We start from the raw sequence: 15,868 nt of genomic DNA on the forward strand, positions 1-15,868 counted from the left end.
ATGACATTTCATTGTGGTTTTAATTTGCATTTCCCTGATGCTCGGTGATTTTGAGCATTTTTTTTTCATGTGCTTGCTGGTCATCTGTATGTCTTCTTTTGAGAAACATCTGTCCAGGTCTTTTGCCCATTTTTAAATTGGATTATTTAGTTTTTTTGCTGTTGAATTGTTTGAGTCCCTTATATTTTCTGGTGTTTACTTTGCAAATACTTTCCCCCATTTTGTAGGTTGTTTCTTCACTTTATTATAGTGTCCCTTGCTGTGCAGAAACTTTTCAGTTTGATGTGGGCCCATTTGTGTATTTTTTTCTTTTGATGCCTATGTCTTTGTAGTCTCGCTCAAAAAAGCACTGCCCACTCCCATTTTGTGTAGTGTTACCCCTATGTTTTCTTCTAGTAGTTTCATAGATTCAGGTCTTAAATTTAGGTCTTTAATCCACTTTGAGTTGATTTTTGTGTATAGTGAGAGATAGGGGTCTAGTTTCAATAATCTGCATGTGGATATCAAGTTTTCCCAAGTCAGGAAGTGAGATGCATCCAACTTTGTTTTTTTCTTATTCAAGATTGCTTAAGTTATACAAGATCTTTTGTCATTCCAAACAAATTTTAAGATTCATGTTTCTATTTCTGTGAAGAATGTCACTGGTATTTTGATAGGGATTATGCTGAATATGTAGATTGCTGTGGGTAATATGGACATTTTGATAATGTTAATTCTTCCTGCCCATCAACATGGATATCTTTCCATTTATTTGTGTCTTCTTCAATATTTTTCACTAATGTTTGATAGTTTTCATTGGAGAAGTCTTTCACTTTCCTGGTTAAATTTACTCCTAGGTATTTCATTTTTGGGTAGCTATTGTAAGTGGAATTACCTTCTTGATTTCTTCTTCAGCTATTTCATTATTGGTGTATAGAAGGCTATTGAATTTTGTGTTGATTTTGTTTCCTGCCACCATTTCATTTATTCTTTCACTGAATTCATTTATTTTTTCTAATAATTTTTTGGTGAAGTCTTTAGGGTTTTCTATGTATATGATCATGTCATCTTCAAATAGGTATAGTTTGAATTCTTCTTTTCTGATTTGGATGCCCTTTATTGCTTTCTCTTGCCGTATTGCACTGGCTGGAACTTCCAGTACTATCCTGAGTAAGAGTGGGGAAAGTCAAAATTCTTGTCTTGTTCTGTATCTTAGAGGAAAAGCCTCCAATTTTTGTCCATTCACTATGATATTAGCTGTGCAGTTTCTCCCATTGTTGGCATGTTGCATTAATGTGATACATTAGCTACAATTCTGAATCAATATTGATATATTATTATTACTTTAATTTTACATTAGGTTTCCCTCTTTGTATTGTACAGTTTTGTGGGGTTTGCCAAATGCATAATGTCTCGTATTTATTTATCATTTATCATTTCTTTGTGTTGGAAACATTCAAAATCTTCTTTAGTATGTAATAGAAACTATACAATAAATTGTCATTGAGGATAGTCATCCTTTCGTGCTATAGAACGTTAGATATTATTTCTCCTATCTAGTTGTTCTTCTGTATCCACTAGCATCCTCTCACTAACTCCCTCCCCTTACCCCCATCCTTTTCAAACTCTGGTAGCCATCACTCTATTCTCTACTTTTATGTGTTCAATTTTCTTAGCCTCCTAATATGAGTGAAAACATGCAGCATGTCTCTTTCTGTTCCTGGCTTACTTCACTTAACATGATTTCCTCCAAGCTCATCCATGTTGCCACAAATAACAGGATTTCATTCAAAAAAGAATGAATAGCATTCCACTGTGTGCATATATCACATTTTCTTTATCCATTCATCTGTTGATGGACACGGGTTATTTCCATACCTTGGCTATTGTGAATAGTGCTGCAATAAACATGGGCATGCAAATAGCTCTTTGATATACTGATCCCCTTTCCTGTGGATATATACCCAGTAGTGGGATTACTAGATCATATGGTAGTCCCATTTTTGGTTTTTCGAGGAACATCCAGACTGTTTTCCACAATGGTTGTACTAATTTACATTCACACCAATGGTGAGTAAGAGTTCTCCTTTCTTTGCATACTTGTCAGCATTTGTTATTTTCTGACTTTTTGATAATAGACATTCTAACTAGGGTGAGTAGTATTTCATTCTGGTTTTGATTTGCATTTCCCTGATGCTTAGTGATGTTGAGCATTTTTTCCTATGCCCATTGGCGATTTGTATGCCTTCCTTTGAGAAATGTCTATTCTGCTTCTTGCCCATTTTTTGATCAGATTTTTTCTTTCCTTACTAGTGAGTTGTGTGAGTTTCTTGTATATTCTGGATATTAAACCCTTGCCATATGCATAGTTGCAAATATTTTCTTCCATTCTGCAGGTTATCTCTTTGCTCTGTTAATTTCTGCCTTTGCTGTGCAGAATATTTTTAGTTTGATATAATCCCATTTGTCTATTTTTTCCTGTGTTGCCTGTGCTTTTGAGGTCCTCTTTATAATGTCTTTGCCCAGCCCAGAGTCCTGAATCATTTCCCTTATGTTTTCTTCTAGTATTTTCATGTTTTAGGTCTTACATTTAAGGTTTTAATCCATTTTGAGTTGATTTTTGTATGTGGGGAGAGATAGGAGTCTAGTTTCATTCTTCTGCATATGGATGTTTAGTTTTCCCAGCACCATTTATTGAAGACACTGTTCTTTTCTAATGAATACTCTTGGTCCCTTTATCAAAAATCAGTTGGATACAAATACATGGCTTTATTTCTGTGTTCTCTATTGTTTTCAGTTGTTCTGTTTGTCTGTTTTTATGCCAATACCATGCCATTTTGGTCACTGTAGTTTTGTACATTGTGATATCTCGAGGCTTTTTTTTTTTTTTTTCTCCCTCAGGATTGCTTTGGCTGTTGGTATTTGGGGTCTTTTGTAGATCCATAAGAATTTTAGGATTTTTTTTTCTATTTCTGTGGAGAATGTCATTGGTATTTTGATAGGGACTGCATTGAATCCATAGATCATTTTTGGTGGTATGGTCATCTTCACACAATTAATTCTTCCAATCCATAAGCATGGAATGTCTTTTCCTTTCTCTATGTTTTCCTTAACTTCTTTATGAAGTGTTTTATAGTATTCCTATACAGATCTTTCACCTCTTTGGTTAAATTAATTCCTAAGTTTTATTTTTTTGTGTAGCTATTGTAAATGGGATTGCTTTTTTGATTTCTTTTTTATCTTGCTCATTATTGGTATACAGAAATGGTATTTATTTTTGTACGTTGATTTTTCATCCTGAAACTTTACTAAATTCATTTATTAGTTCTAAGATATTAGTTCTAAGAGTTTTTTGGTGGACCATTTAGGCTTTCTAAATATAAGATCATGTCATCATGTCATCTGCAAATATGCAAATAGGGACAATTTCACTTCCTCTTTCCCATTTTGAATGTCCTTTTGTTTTTTTTTTTTCCTTACTCTTGCCTGATTACTCTGGTTAGTACTTCCAAAACCACGCTGAATAAGAGTGGAGAGTTTGTGCATCCTTGTCCTGTTCCAGTTCTTAGAGGAAGAGCTTTCAGCTTTTCACCATTCAGTATTATATTAGCCATCAATTTGTCATATATGGTCTTTATTGTGTTGAGGTATGTACTTTCTATAAATAATTTGTGGAGGGTGTTTATCATGAAAAAATGTTAATTTTGAATTTAATCAAATGCTTTTTCTGCATCAATTGAGATGATCATATGGGTTTTGTCCTTTATTGTGTTGATATGATGTATCCCATTTATAAATTTGCATATATTGAACCAACCTTGAATAACGATAAATCTCACTAGATCGTGGTATGATCTTTTAAATATGATGGTGGATCCAGTTTGCTAGCATTTTTTTGAGGATTTTTGCATTGGTGTTCATCAGGGATATTGGCCTATAGTTTTTTTTTTTTTTGTTATTGTGTCCTCACCTGGTTTTGGTATCAGGGTAATGCTGGCCTCTTAGAATGAGTTTGGAAGGGTTCCCTTCTCTTCAATTTTTTCAGAGTTTGAGAAGAATTGGTATTCTGTTTTAAATGTTTGGTAAAACTCAGCAGTGAAGGCATCCAGTCCTGGGCTCTATTTTTTATTACCGATTCAATCTCATTACACATAGTTGGTTATGGGACCATGCCCTTTTTCTAAGCAAAAACAACAGATGGCCTAAACGGATAAAAGGTGGCACCCAAGGGAAATTAAGGGGGAGGGCTAAGCATAGAGAGGCAAGGCACGTGCACATTTGACCTTTTCAAGGATTGGCCTAAGCTTGGAAATCCCTGCCTGCTAAGCATATAAATATGATCTTTTGTGTTACAATAAATGGAACTGCATGACAGAACCCCTGCTGCATGTGTATGTGTTTGTTCCCTATCTGGGAGAGCAGCAGTGTGCTCGCCCATCTCTTGGAATCTCTTTTTGCCCCGCATCCTGGTGGGGAGAAAAGGGCAATCCCTTTGACCCCAACCCTCTAGGGAAAGGAAAAACCTGTTGGGGTCCCATGCGGCCGCCTGAGACGCCCAACAGTTGGTCTGTTCAGCTTTTCTATTTCTTCTTGGTACAATCTTGGTAAATTGTATGTGTCTAGGAATTCATCTATTTCCTCTAGTTTTTCCAATTTGTTGGCATGTAGTTGTTTATAGTAAAATTTAATGTTCCTATGCATTTCTGCAGTATCAGTTGTGATGTTTCCTTTTTCATTTATGATTTTATTTATTTAAGTCCCTTATCTTTTTCCTTGGTTAGTCTGGCTAATGGCTTGTCAATTTTGTCTATCTTTTCAAAAAACCTATATTTTATTTTGTTCATTTTTTGTATTTTTTTGGTCTCAATTTTGTTTATTTCCACTCTGAACTTTGTTATTTCTTTCCTTCTGCTAATTTTGGGTTTGGTTTCTTCTTGCTTTTCTAGTTCCTTAAGATGTTTTGTTATTTGAAATCATTCTAAGTTTTTGATTTAGGAATTTATTGTTGTAATTTTCATCTTGGTATTGCTTTGGCAGTATCCCACAGGTTTTGGTATGTTGAGTTTCTGTTTTCAGTTTTTTGAAGAAATTTTTAAGTTTCTTTCTTAATTTATCTTTTAACTTATTGGTTATTCAAGAGCATTTTATTTAATCTCCTTGTATTTGAGCAGTTTTGATAGCTTCTCTTCCTATTGATTTCTAGTTTTATTTCATTGTGGTCAGAGAAGATACTTGATATGAGTTCAATATTTTAAATTTGTTGAGACTTGCTTTGTGGCCTAACACATGTTTAATCCTGGAGAATGTTCTATGTGATGATGAGAGAAATGTGTATTCCATAGCTGTTGGATGGACTGTTCTGAAAATGGCTATAAGGTTCATTTGGTTTACAGTGCAGTTTAAATCTGATGTTTGTTTGTTAATTTTCTGTCTAGATGATTTGTCCAGTGCTGAGAGTGGTTTGTCAAAGTCCTCAACTATTATTATTACTATTATTAGAGTCTAGTTTTCTGGTTGTATTGTATATCTTTTTGTTCCTTTCTTTGTCTTTTATTATTATTGCAGTTTGGGGTTTTCTGAAGTGATAAGGTTTGATTCCCCCCCCCCCCATTTGTACCTGCTTTGCCAGTGAATTTTACCCTTTCATGTATTTTCTGGATGGTGAGTATCTTCCTTTCACTTCCAGATGTAGGACTTCCTTAAGCCATTCTTGTACGGCCTATGTAGTGGTGATGAATTCCCTCAGCTTTTGTTTGTCTGTGAAAGACTTTATTTTTCCTTTATTCCAGAAGGATAGCTTTGCTGACTATAGTATTCTGGTTGGCAATTTTTTTCTTTCAGCACCTAGATTATATCATCCCATTATATGCCAGCCTGTAAGTTTTCTGCTGAGAAATCTACTGTTAGTCTAGTGGAAATTCCTTTATATGTGACCCGATGCATTTCTCTTGATGTTTTTTAGAATTCTCTTTGTCTTTGACTTTTGACATTTTGACTATAATGTGTTGTGGAGAGGATCTCTTTGGGTTGAATCTATTTGGGGACCAGTGACTTTCCTGGATTTGTGTGTCCTATCTCTCTCAAGACTTAAAAAGTTTTCAGCTAGTATTTTATTAAATAGATTTTCAATGACTTTAAAAAAAGTTCTCCAACAGGAAACATCCATAATTAAAATATTTTTTGCTTAATAGTGTACCATAATTTTTATAGGCTTGCTTCACACATTTTTATTCTTCTCTTAATTTTTTTTCTTTGATTGAGTAGTTTCAAATGACTTATCTTCAAGTTCAGAGATTCTTTCTTCCACTTGTTGTATTGTGTTGTTGAAGTTCTCTTTTGTATTTTTTATTTCATTCATTGACTTCTTCAGCTGCAAGATTTGTTTAGTTCTTTTTTATGATCTCTATCAGTTTGTTAAATTTCTTATTCACATAATGAATAATTTTCCTGATTTTATTGAATTATCTATCTGCATTCTCTTGTATCTCACTGAGTTTTCTTAAGACCATTATTTTGGATTCTTTTTCTAGCAGTGTGTCAATTTTCTTTTCTTTGGGGTCTGTCACTAGCATATTATTTTGTTCTTTGGGTGGTGTCACATTTCCTTGGTTCTTCATGTTTCTTATGTCCCTGCATTGATTTCTGTGCATCTAGTGAAACAATTACCTCTTCCAAACTTTTCAGAGTGGCTTTCATGCACAGAAAGAGTCTTTAATCTGCAGTTGGGTCTTAGTGTGCCAGTTGAAAAGGGGGTGGTGATTCTGTTTCCACATAGATGCAGGGGATTAGTCTCTGGGCAGGCTCTTCAGCTGCAATCAAGGTCACAAATACTTGTGTGTGCCTTAGTACCCTACGCTGTAGATGTTTGTGGCAATTGTGGTGGCATCATATGTTGTTATGGTCTTTGGTGGCAAGAACTTTTAGGATCCTTCTATTCTTATTTTTCCCACAATGGGATAATTTTGCCAAGGGGTTTCTTCTTGGTGTTGGGTATGACCCAACATATAAGCAGCTGCGGTGGTACTGGTTCCAGGTATAGTTGCTCAGGATAGCTGTGGAGCTGGGATCCTGGGCTCTGTGTCTCATGAAACTGTTGTGACACCTAGGTCTTGGGGTTCAGTTTTACTTTCTGTGGTTTGAATGTTGATTGCCCACAGCACACAGGACCTGTGGCTCTGGACCTTTCCTGCAGCTTGGGTTCTGTGAGCCAGGATATAGCTGTGATTCTGACCCTGGGGAGCTGAGTATGGCACTGGCCATACTCTGGGGGAGAAGGGATACTTTGGAAGTTTAGGCCTAGGAAGCAGAGTAAGGCTGCAATTCAGGAACCAGAGCAAATGAGACTCAGTTGCCACTCAGTTCACAGGGCTTGAGGCACCATAAAGTGGTGACTGTTGCCCCTGGAACAATGGAACTTGGCAATATCTCAGTCTCTGTGTAGCTAGGTGAAGCAGCAGCAATAACCCAGAATGGCAGGATTCAGCTGTCCTTTGGACCTTGGTGGGCAGGAAGCAGCATAGCACTGACTTCACTGCCCAGGTGAAAGGGGATCTCAGCAGCTCAGTCTAGGGGAATAGTCCAGCTGCAGAGAAGAAAAGTACTAGAGTTATTTGGCCCCTAGTGTGGGATGTCCCAGCTCAGTCACAGCTCTGTTTCTCTGGGATGTGAGGTACTATGTCAGGTAAGCCCTGGAATGTATAGCTGCTCAGCTTGGCTAAGCAGCTTCTCAGTCAAGCAGCTTCTCAGCCAAGACAGCATTTCCCTAAGGGGCAATGTGATACTTCAGCTCAGTTCCGGGGGTATGGGGCACAGTCACTACTGGGAGGGGTAGTTATATATTCCCCCAGAGAAAGTGTGCAGCTTAGCAGCTTTAGCCTGAGCATGAGGCAAACTGCTGTAACTGGTTTGGGTGGATGGACTGGTTTTACCCCTGCCTAGTCCTTCAAGGTGGGGTGTGACAGTTGTTCTCGGATAAGTCAGTTCAATAGGAGTTTAGCCTCTGAGATGAAAGGGTGTCACTCACCCCTAGGGTAAGACAGCCTCCGGCAGCAGTTCCAGTTCCAACATGGCACAGTGACCATGTAGGCTACAGGGGGCAGGTCACAGTGTTGGCTCCTATGAGGGAGCACAACTGTGTGGACTCCAGGCAGATTCCTCACTGGGCTTAGTGCCTGTGAGGACTGCCAATATCCCAAGTTGTGAGGATGGAAGGTCTCCAAGGTATTGATGAGGGCTTCTGGAATCCTCCTGCTTACTTTTTCCTCATGTATAGAAGTTCCTCCTGGTTTCCTGCTGATTCTGTCTGGGGGACAGGACAGAGTGGTAGAGGCTGGGTGTTTCCCTTTGATCTCTATGTGGCTATCCTGAGTTTCTCTGCTCACTAACATTTCTGTTACTTTTCTGTTGTGCTCCAGTACTCTTTTTTAGTTATTTTCATCCAAGTATAGTTGTTTACTCATTGTTTTTTCTGTCTTTGTGGGAGAGAAGAGACTGTAGAAGTTGTCCCTTAATAAATCTTTATTGTTAACCAATGAATCATATAAGCTATTTTTGTTGTATTGTAGTGAGTGTGACAGGTATATCATTAATTGTATCTCATTAATAATTTTTTATATTGACTATATGCTGAATTGATAATATTTTGGGTATATTGGGTTAAACTAAATGTATTGCTAAAACTAATTTCACCTTTTACATTTTTGCTTTTTAAAACTTGGCTACTAAAAAGTTTGAAATTATAAAATACATATAGTTTGTGTTATGTTTCTATTGGTAAAAGGTGGTCTAGAGTTTTCTTTTTTTTAAATTTATTTTTTATTGAAGCATACTTGGTTATTCAGATTTGTGGGGTACAAAGTTGACTATCAATATATGATAGTCAAATCAGGATAGTTAGCTTATTCATCATTACAATATGTAATCATTTTTTGTGTCCATTTAACCAATTTCTCATTAATATCTCATTAACTTCACTCCCAGTCCCTCCCCCCACCTTTCCACTTCAGTAACCACAGTTCTGTTCTCTCCTTCTAAAAGTTCAATGTATTGCTGGGATTGTTGTTTCTTTCTTTCTCTCTCTCTTTCTTTATTGCCTATGTAACTGTAGCTAACTTTTGGGAATTAAAAATAAAAGAAATAATATAGTTTTTGTTTTAAAATTAAAATTATGTAGAGAGAGAATACATTTGCATACTTTCCTTTATTTATTTCCTTTATTTATAGGAAAACTAACATTTTGAAAAATAAAATATTTCAGAATAGTCTGCTAACTCAAGGATTTTACTTGTCAAATTCTGCTTATATGTTTAGAATACTAACTTTATTGTTAAAAATTATAATATGTTACTAGGAAAATGAAAGTTAAGGCAACAATAACAGACCAAGTTTCCAAAGAGTAAGGAAACCAAGGGAGTTGGGCCTCAGCATTCTGGAGGATTCTTTACCCTTCAACTCTTATGCCCCAAGCGTCATTTGCTTATTTTTGGTGGAAGAGGGAGACTGGACAAAAGGGAGGTGCAGAGAAGTGAACCAAACATCCCCAGCTTTTCCTTTGAGGCATTTCCTGATTTCTAAGCTTTTCAGGACAAGCAACTAAAATTCAGATGCTTCAGTCTCCCTGAATGCTCATTCTTGTATCCATGTTTAGCAAGATCACTATACTTTACTTTGGTTTCCCTTCTTAAATTGAACTGGTAAACGCCTGCCTATAAAGAGCCTCGGTGATATTAACATTTTCTTTTCTTGATTTCTTCTCAAGAATGATAGCCTTGCACTGTGTATTTTTTTAACACCTTCTAAAAAGTTGTTTTATTCATTGCTTTCCAGACTTTTTTTTTTTTCTTTTGTGAGAAGGCTTGTCTAGTACCAAGGCAAGTTCTGTCATGGCTGGAAGTAGAAATAATTTTTTTATTTAAAAGCTTTCATAATTAAAATAATTTCTTGTATAATAATAGAGCACCTTTGAAAAAATTGTTTGTGTTTTCTTCATATTACCTTATTTAGAAATTATTATAATGTTGGGTTTCCTACAGTTATTAAAATTTGAGCTCTCAAACTTGAGATGATTCATAAATCAATATAGATATAGATAGGTGAATTCAGACTAATTTAAACATCAAGGGCAGCTTATCCATTAATATGAAACAAAGTTGCAAACAGAAGCATTTCAAAATGTGGGGGACATTTGCTTATTGTTGCTGGGAGAAGGAGACCAGGACAAAACTGAGGTGCTGAGAAGTGAACCAAACATTATCAGCTTTTCCCTCGAGGCATATCCTGATTAAAATTTCAAAAGGACCATAAGCATTTGGAGCTTTTCTAACAGAAGAGGAAAAATAGATCAGAATAACTGATAATAATTTTATTTTAAATCCCCAAATGATATTTTTTTAAGCTTCTAGATCAGTAGCAATCTTTATTTGCCATATTTTATTTTAATATATATTTATTTATTATTTAATGATTTAATGTATTTCCATATTTTAATATATATAAGTACATATATGTTTGTATATATACCTAACTCAAAACACAAAACACATGGGTTACCTGTTGGTGTTTGAGCTATTCTTTCAACACCTAGCAGCAAGGTACCCAAAGCAGAGGAATAATGTGTGTGAGGTATGGAAACCAAGATTTAGAATTACTGAAACTGTAAATTTAAAGTTATTCACCCTTTTACACAAAAGTGAAGAAATCTGCCGGGTGTAAGAGAGTACAATGGGGGAAAAGAGAAGCAGCAGATATATCACTCCTGCAGTGAAGCATCACCTCAGGGTTCTTCCACATACATTAGTACAGTACCTATGGCAGATGAAGAGAAGGGGGCTCAAAGAGACACTACTTATGCCTCAAGGTATAAGTTATGTCAAATGCATTGCTCTGAAACCAAACTCAAAAATACAATATGTAGATGACACACACATTGATATAAATCTGTATCCACATCCAATTCTAAAACTATATTTTTGTCTATATCCAGAATATAAAGATGTTGGGGTTAGAAAAACAATCGCACCATTTTCTTCCCCAATGCCAATATTCTGTTAATTTCTGTTGCTGATAGATTTGACGACAGGTACTAATAATTTAGACAAACAGAAGTTTCAGCTTGGTAAGAACGAAGAGAATTTATGATGGTAATGATGACTAAATTTAAGGAGCATTTGTGACTGATTTATTACTAATTTTGTATCTCTTTTCTAGTGAAGAAAATTTCAGAAGGCATTTGTGTACTAAAGGATATGGTTTACTTAAAGTTTTTTGAGAGTTAGCTAAAATAAGACAATATATTCTGAAATTCAGTAAGAACTCAATTAAAATTGTTGTGAAATCTACTGCTACCATGTTATTTTTGTCAAAACAATGGTCTCTAATTTAGATCTGGTTGCAGCAATCGTCAGGTAAGGAAGAATGTTTAACAGCTCTGCATTTTGGGTTAAAACTAGAAAATAACATTAAAATGTAACTGGACTTCTAATTCGATTCATAAAAATAGCTTCAGCAAAAAAGTGCAATGTATAATTACACTTTCTCCAGCGTGTTTATGTTCTTGTTCTCATTGTCATGCTTTTGAAAACAAATCTGTGCACCAAATATTAAAGTATTCAATTGTTCGGCGAGCATTCTAAAAGCATCTAATGTAACAAAAATAATTGTTTTAACATCTGTTTCTTTTTCAATGAAATCCCAAGTATCGTAGATCATCCGTAAAATATCACTGGCTACTCATTTTGAATTTATATGCTCTTCTGACTTCATTACTATTTAATAACAACCCTTTCAAAATTGTATCCTAATTTGAATATTAACAGAAGAAATCTGTTTTGCCTTTTGAAATTTGCCTCTCAAACCTGTCTGAGCAATCCTAAGAGAATCTATGGCAAAGGCATAAGTTGATGAGCTTATGGGTCGTTGGTCCTTGGTGTTGCCATAGTTGAGGCACCAGGATCTCCTGGAGACCCAGCATGGACCCCTTTATTTCTACCCTTGACTATTTGCACTATTGTCAAATACGTATCAAAAACGTTTTATCTGAGATATTTTGCAGTGTGGGGACTGAGAGGAGTTTTATTACAGCACTTTCAGTTATTAAAGATGATCATAACAAGTAAAAAATGAATGCCAGTTTGGGGAATATTGATATGTTACGCCAAATATAACCAAAAACATTAAAAGGAGATAGGAATTTAGAGCAAAAATTTTCAGGGGAAGAATGATGTAGCACTTTTTTCCTCCTCAGACTTTAAAAAAATTGAATGAAAAGGTCTAGAAAAAGGGTTACGTGGGAATCTACAAATTATCAATAATAATCTTTAATCACTGCCCCTTCTTAGCTTTGACTTTCATAAGTCTTCTAAGAAAACAGTTTGGAGGGAACATCTTGCCAGCCCAAACTTTTTTGTTATATTCAGCTGAATATATTTGGATTAATTTTGCGGACACTGTTTTGATATGTTTATCGTGCATATAAAGAGCATATAAAGAATCTTATTTCTAAATTCTACACCCAGGGATACCCTCCATGGTCTCCATTAGTCACTGGTTTCTTTTGAAAAGAAGCAGCAAATACATATTAATGACTCAATCTGATAACGGAGTTTAAAGTTTCCTTCATTCTAGGATGTCTGTACTTTTCTCAGGATTATCTTCTCTGAATAGCAAGTAGAGAGCCCTTTCTTTGCTCCCTGCCTATTTCCAACTGGGTTAGCTTGCTCTATTTCTTCTTTGTAAATCTTGAAAATACTGTTTTATGGAATTCCTTCATTTTCCCCGATAGAGAGCAAGTTCCTGAACTTGACTGATAATCTATTGACTTGAGAAATGCTTTGTTTGTCCAGAGAATCTGAACTCATAAAACAATCAGGAAATTTCATTTAAATGAAATCCCAAAGCCATGTAACCTCCTCCATTATGTGAAAACATGCATGGAGTTTGGTTTCCATGGTTACTTGTTACGAGTACTGCTCTCTCTGTGGTTCTATGCTGTCCTAGACCAGAGATCAACGAACCCAGAGTGTCATTATAATGAGGCAGACACTGAGAATGATGCTTAATTTTATGGCTGTGCAGTAGTTTAGAATACACATAATTTTAAGATTACAATTGTAAAAAAAAATAATAACAGGGGCTTTTCCCCACAGGACCGGGTGCTTGTTTAGTAATGTCACAGAAACAAGAATAAAAAGAAAAGAATAAAAATTACAACTATTCTATCATCTATCTATCTATCTATCATCTGTCTGTCTGTCTGTCTGTCTGTCTGTCTGTCTGTCTGTCTGTCTGTCTGTCTATCTATCTATCTATCTATCTATCTATCATCTCCATCTATCTATCTATCTATCTATCTATCTATCTATCTATCTATCTATCTATCTATCTATCTATCTATCTATCTATCTATCTATCTATCTATCATCTATCATCTCCATCCAGTATCTATGAGCAAAAGAATGTACTCATTCATAATGGCAGATTTCTCCAAAATCCACCTTTAACAGTTTAAGTACATATTACAATTTATATGTTTGTGTATGTGTATGGGTGTGTGTGTATTTTGAGTTTACTGGTATTTAGTATGTATTTTGACCTACAGGACACCAATAAAAAAAATTTGGTCTCCTTAAGAGCAAAGGTGTTTCCAGAATTCTATACTCATGGACAGCTCTGATCCATTTTATTTATGGGAATTTTTAAATTTTTTTTTTTTTTTTTGTGAAACAAGAATAAAATAGATTTAAAGTGGAGTTTCAAAAACCAAGCTATATTTCAAAAATTATATTTGTTTGCATATATGATCATTATGTAAAATTAAAGTAGTCTGATATACATCTGAATAGCATCCCTGATGTAGTTATTTCAAAATTATCTCTGAAATCGTCAAGATTATTTCATAAAGGATGAAGAGAACTGTGGAACTTTCTCATAAATCTTTAATAGGTAACCTACTTATGATGCAATTCAGGAGATCTAGCAGCAGTTCCTATCACCTGATGAATGGTAGAAATATATTCTGTTTTTTCACAATTATCTTCTAACTCTCATAGATCTATACCAAGCAGAAAATTGAGCAGCTATCACTCAGCTTCAAAGATGTGGATTTTTGAAAAAGAGTACAACTTCTAGAACTCCAAATCCTCACAAGTAAACTATGATGGGTAAGGACAAAACTGGAAATTTCTTGAAAATAGTATTTCTATGTCTTACATTTACTGATGGAATTCATTATTTTAGAATTTTAAAATGTTACCCAAGGATATAGAAATTTTTCCCACTTAAGTCCAATAGAATAATAATAGAGCAAGTGCCCTAACTTGGGGTCTGAATCCAAGGAAGTCCATGAAATTGAATGAAAAGAAATAAATCTTTGTTTGTATTGATCTTTTTATTTTTCAATTTTATTTATATTTATTTTTGTGGGGTGTGGTGTGTTGTTTCAATAAATGAACATAGTACACAGTGATTCACTTAGAGTAGATAGCATAGTTTTGTAACTCTTAGCACACCCCTTCTCCTAACCATTTATTCTACTCTCTACTTCTATGAGAACCACTTCTTTTTTTTTTTAGATTCCACATGAGAGAGATCATGCAGCATTTGTCTTTGTGTGCCTGACTTAGTTCACTTCATGTGATGGTTTCTAATTTCATCCATGTTGCTGCAAATGATAGGATATCATTTCTCTTTATAGCTGAACAATATTCCATTGTGTATATATGCCACAGCTTTTTTTATCCATTAATCTGTTGAGGGACAATTAGGTTGATTCTACCTCTTGGCTACAGTGAATGGCATTGTGATGAATATGAGAGTGCAGGTGTCTTTTCGATATATTGATTTCATTTCCTTTGGGTATATACCCAGTAGTGGGATAGCTGCATCAGAAGGTAGATCTATTTTTTGTTCTCTGAGGAATCTCCATACTGTTTTCCATAATGGCTGTGACAATTTACATTCCCACCAACAATGTAGGAGGGTTTTCTTTTCTTTGCATACTTGCTAGCATTTGTTAATCTTTGTCTTGTTAGTAATAGCCATTCTAACTGGGGAGAGATGATATCTCATTGGGACTTTAATTTGCATTACCCTGATGATTAGTGATTTTGAGCGTTTTGTTTCATATGCTCGTTAACCATTTGAATATGTCTGTTCAGGTCCTTTGCCCATTTTTTAATTGGGTTATTTGTTTTTTTGCTGTTGAGTTGTTTGAGTTCCTTATGTATTCTGGATACTAGCCCCTTGTCTAATGCGTAGTTTGCAAATACTTTCTCCCATTCTGTAGGTTGTCTCTTCACTTAGCTTATGGTGACCCTTGCTGTGCAGAAGCCTTTTAGTTTGGTGTAGTCCCATTTGTGTATTTTTGCTTTAGTTGCCTGTGCCTTTGTAGTCTCATTCAAAAAAAACGATGTCCACTACCATTTTGTGTAGTGTTTCCTCCATGTTTTCTTCCAGTAGTTTTGTAGTTTTGGGTTTTAAATTTAGGTCTTTACTCCATTTTTAGTTGATTTTTGTGTATGATGAGAGATAGGGGTTTAGTTTCAATCTTCTGCATGTGGATATCCCGTTTCCCAACATTATTTATTGAAGAGGCTATCCTTTCCCCACTGTGTATTCTTAACACTTTTGTCAAAAATCAGTTGGATGCACATGTATGGGTTTGTTTCTGGGCTCTCTAATCTGTTCCATGCATCTATTTGTCTATTTTTATGCCAGGACCATGCTGTTTTGGTTACTGTAGATTTATAATATATTTTGAGGTCAGGAACTGTGATACCTCCAACTTTGTTTTTTGTTCAAGATTGCTTTAACTATACAGTGTTGATGGAGTTTGGATGTGTTGTCCCTTCCAAAACTCATGTGGAAATTATATCCCAAATATAGCAGTGTTGGA

This window comes from Cynocephalus volans, chromosome 15, assembly GCF_027409185.1.
Source record: "Cynocephalus volans isolate mCynVol1 chromosome 15, mCynVol1.pri, whole genome shotgun sequence".
NCBI lineage: Eukaryota > Metazoa > Chordata > Mammalia > Dermoptera > Cynocephalidae > Cynocephalus > Cynocephalus volans.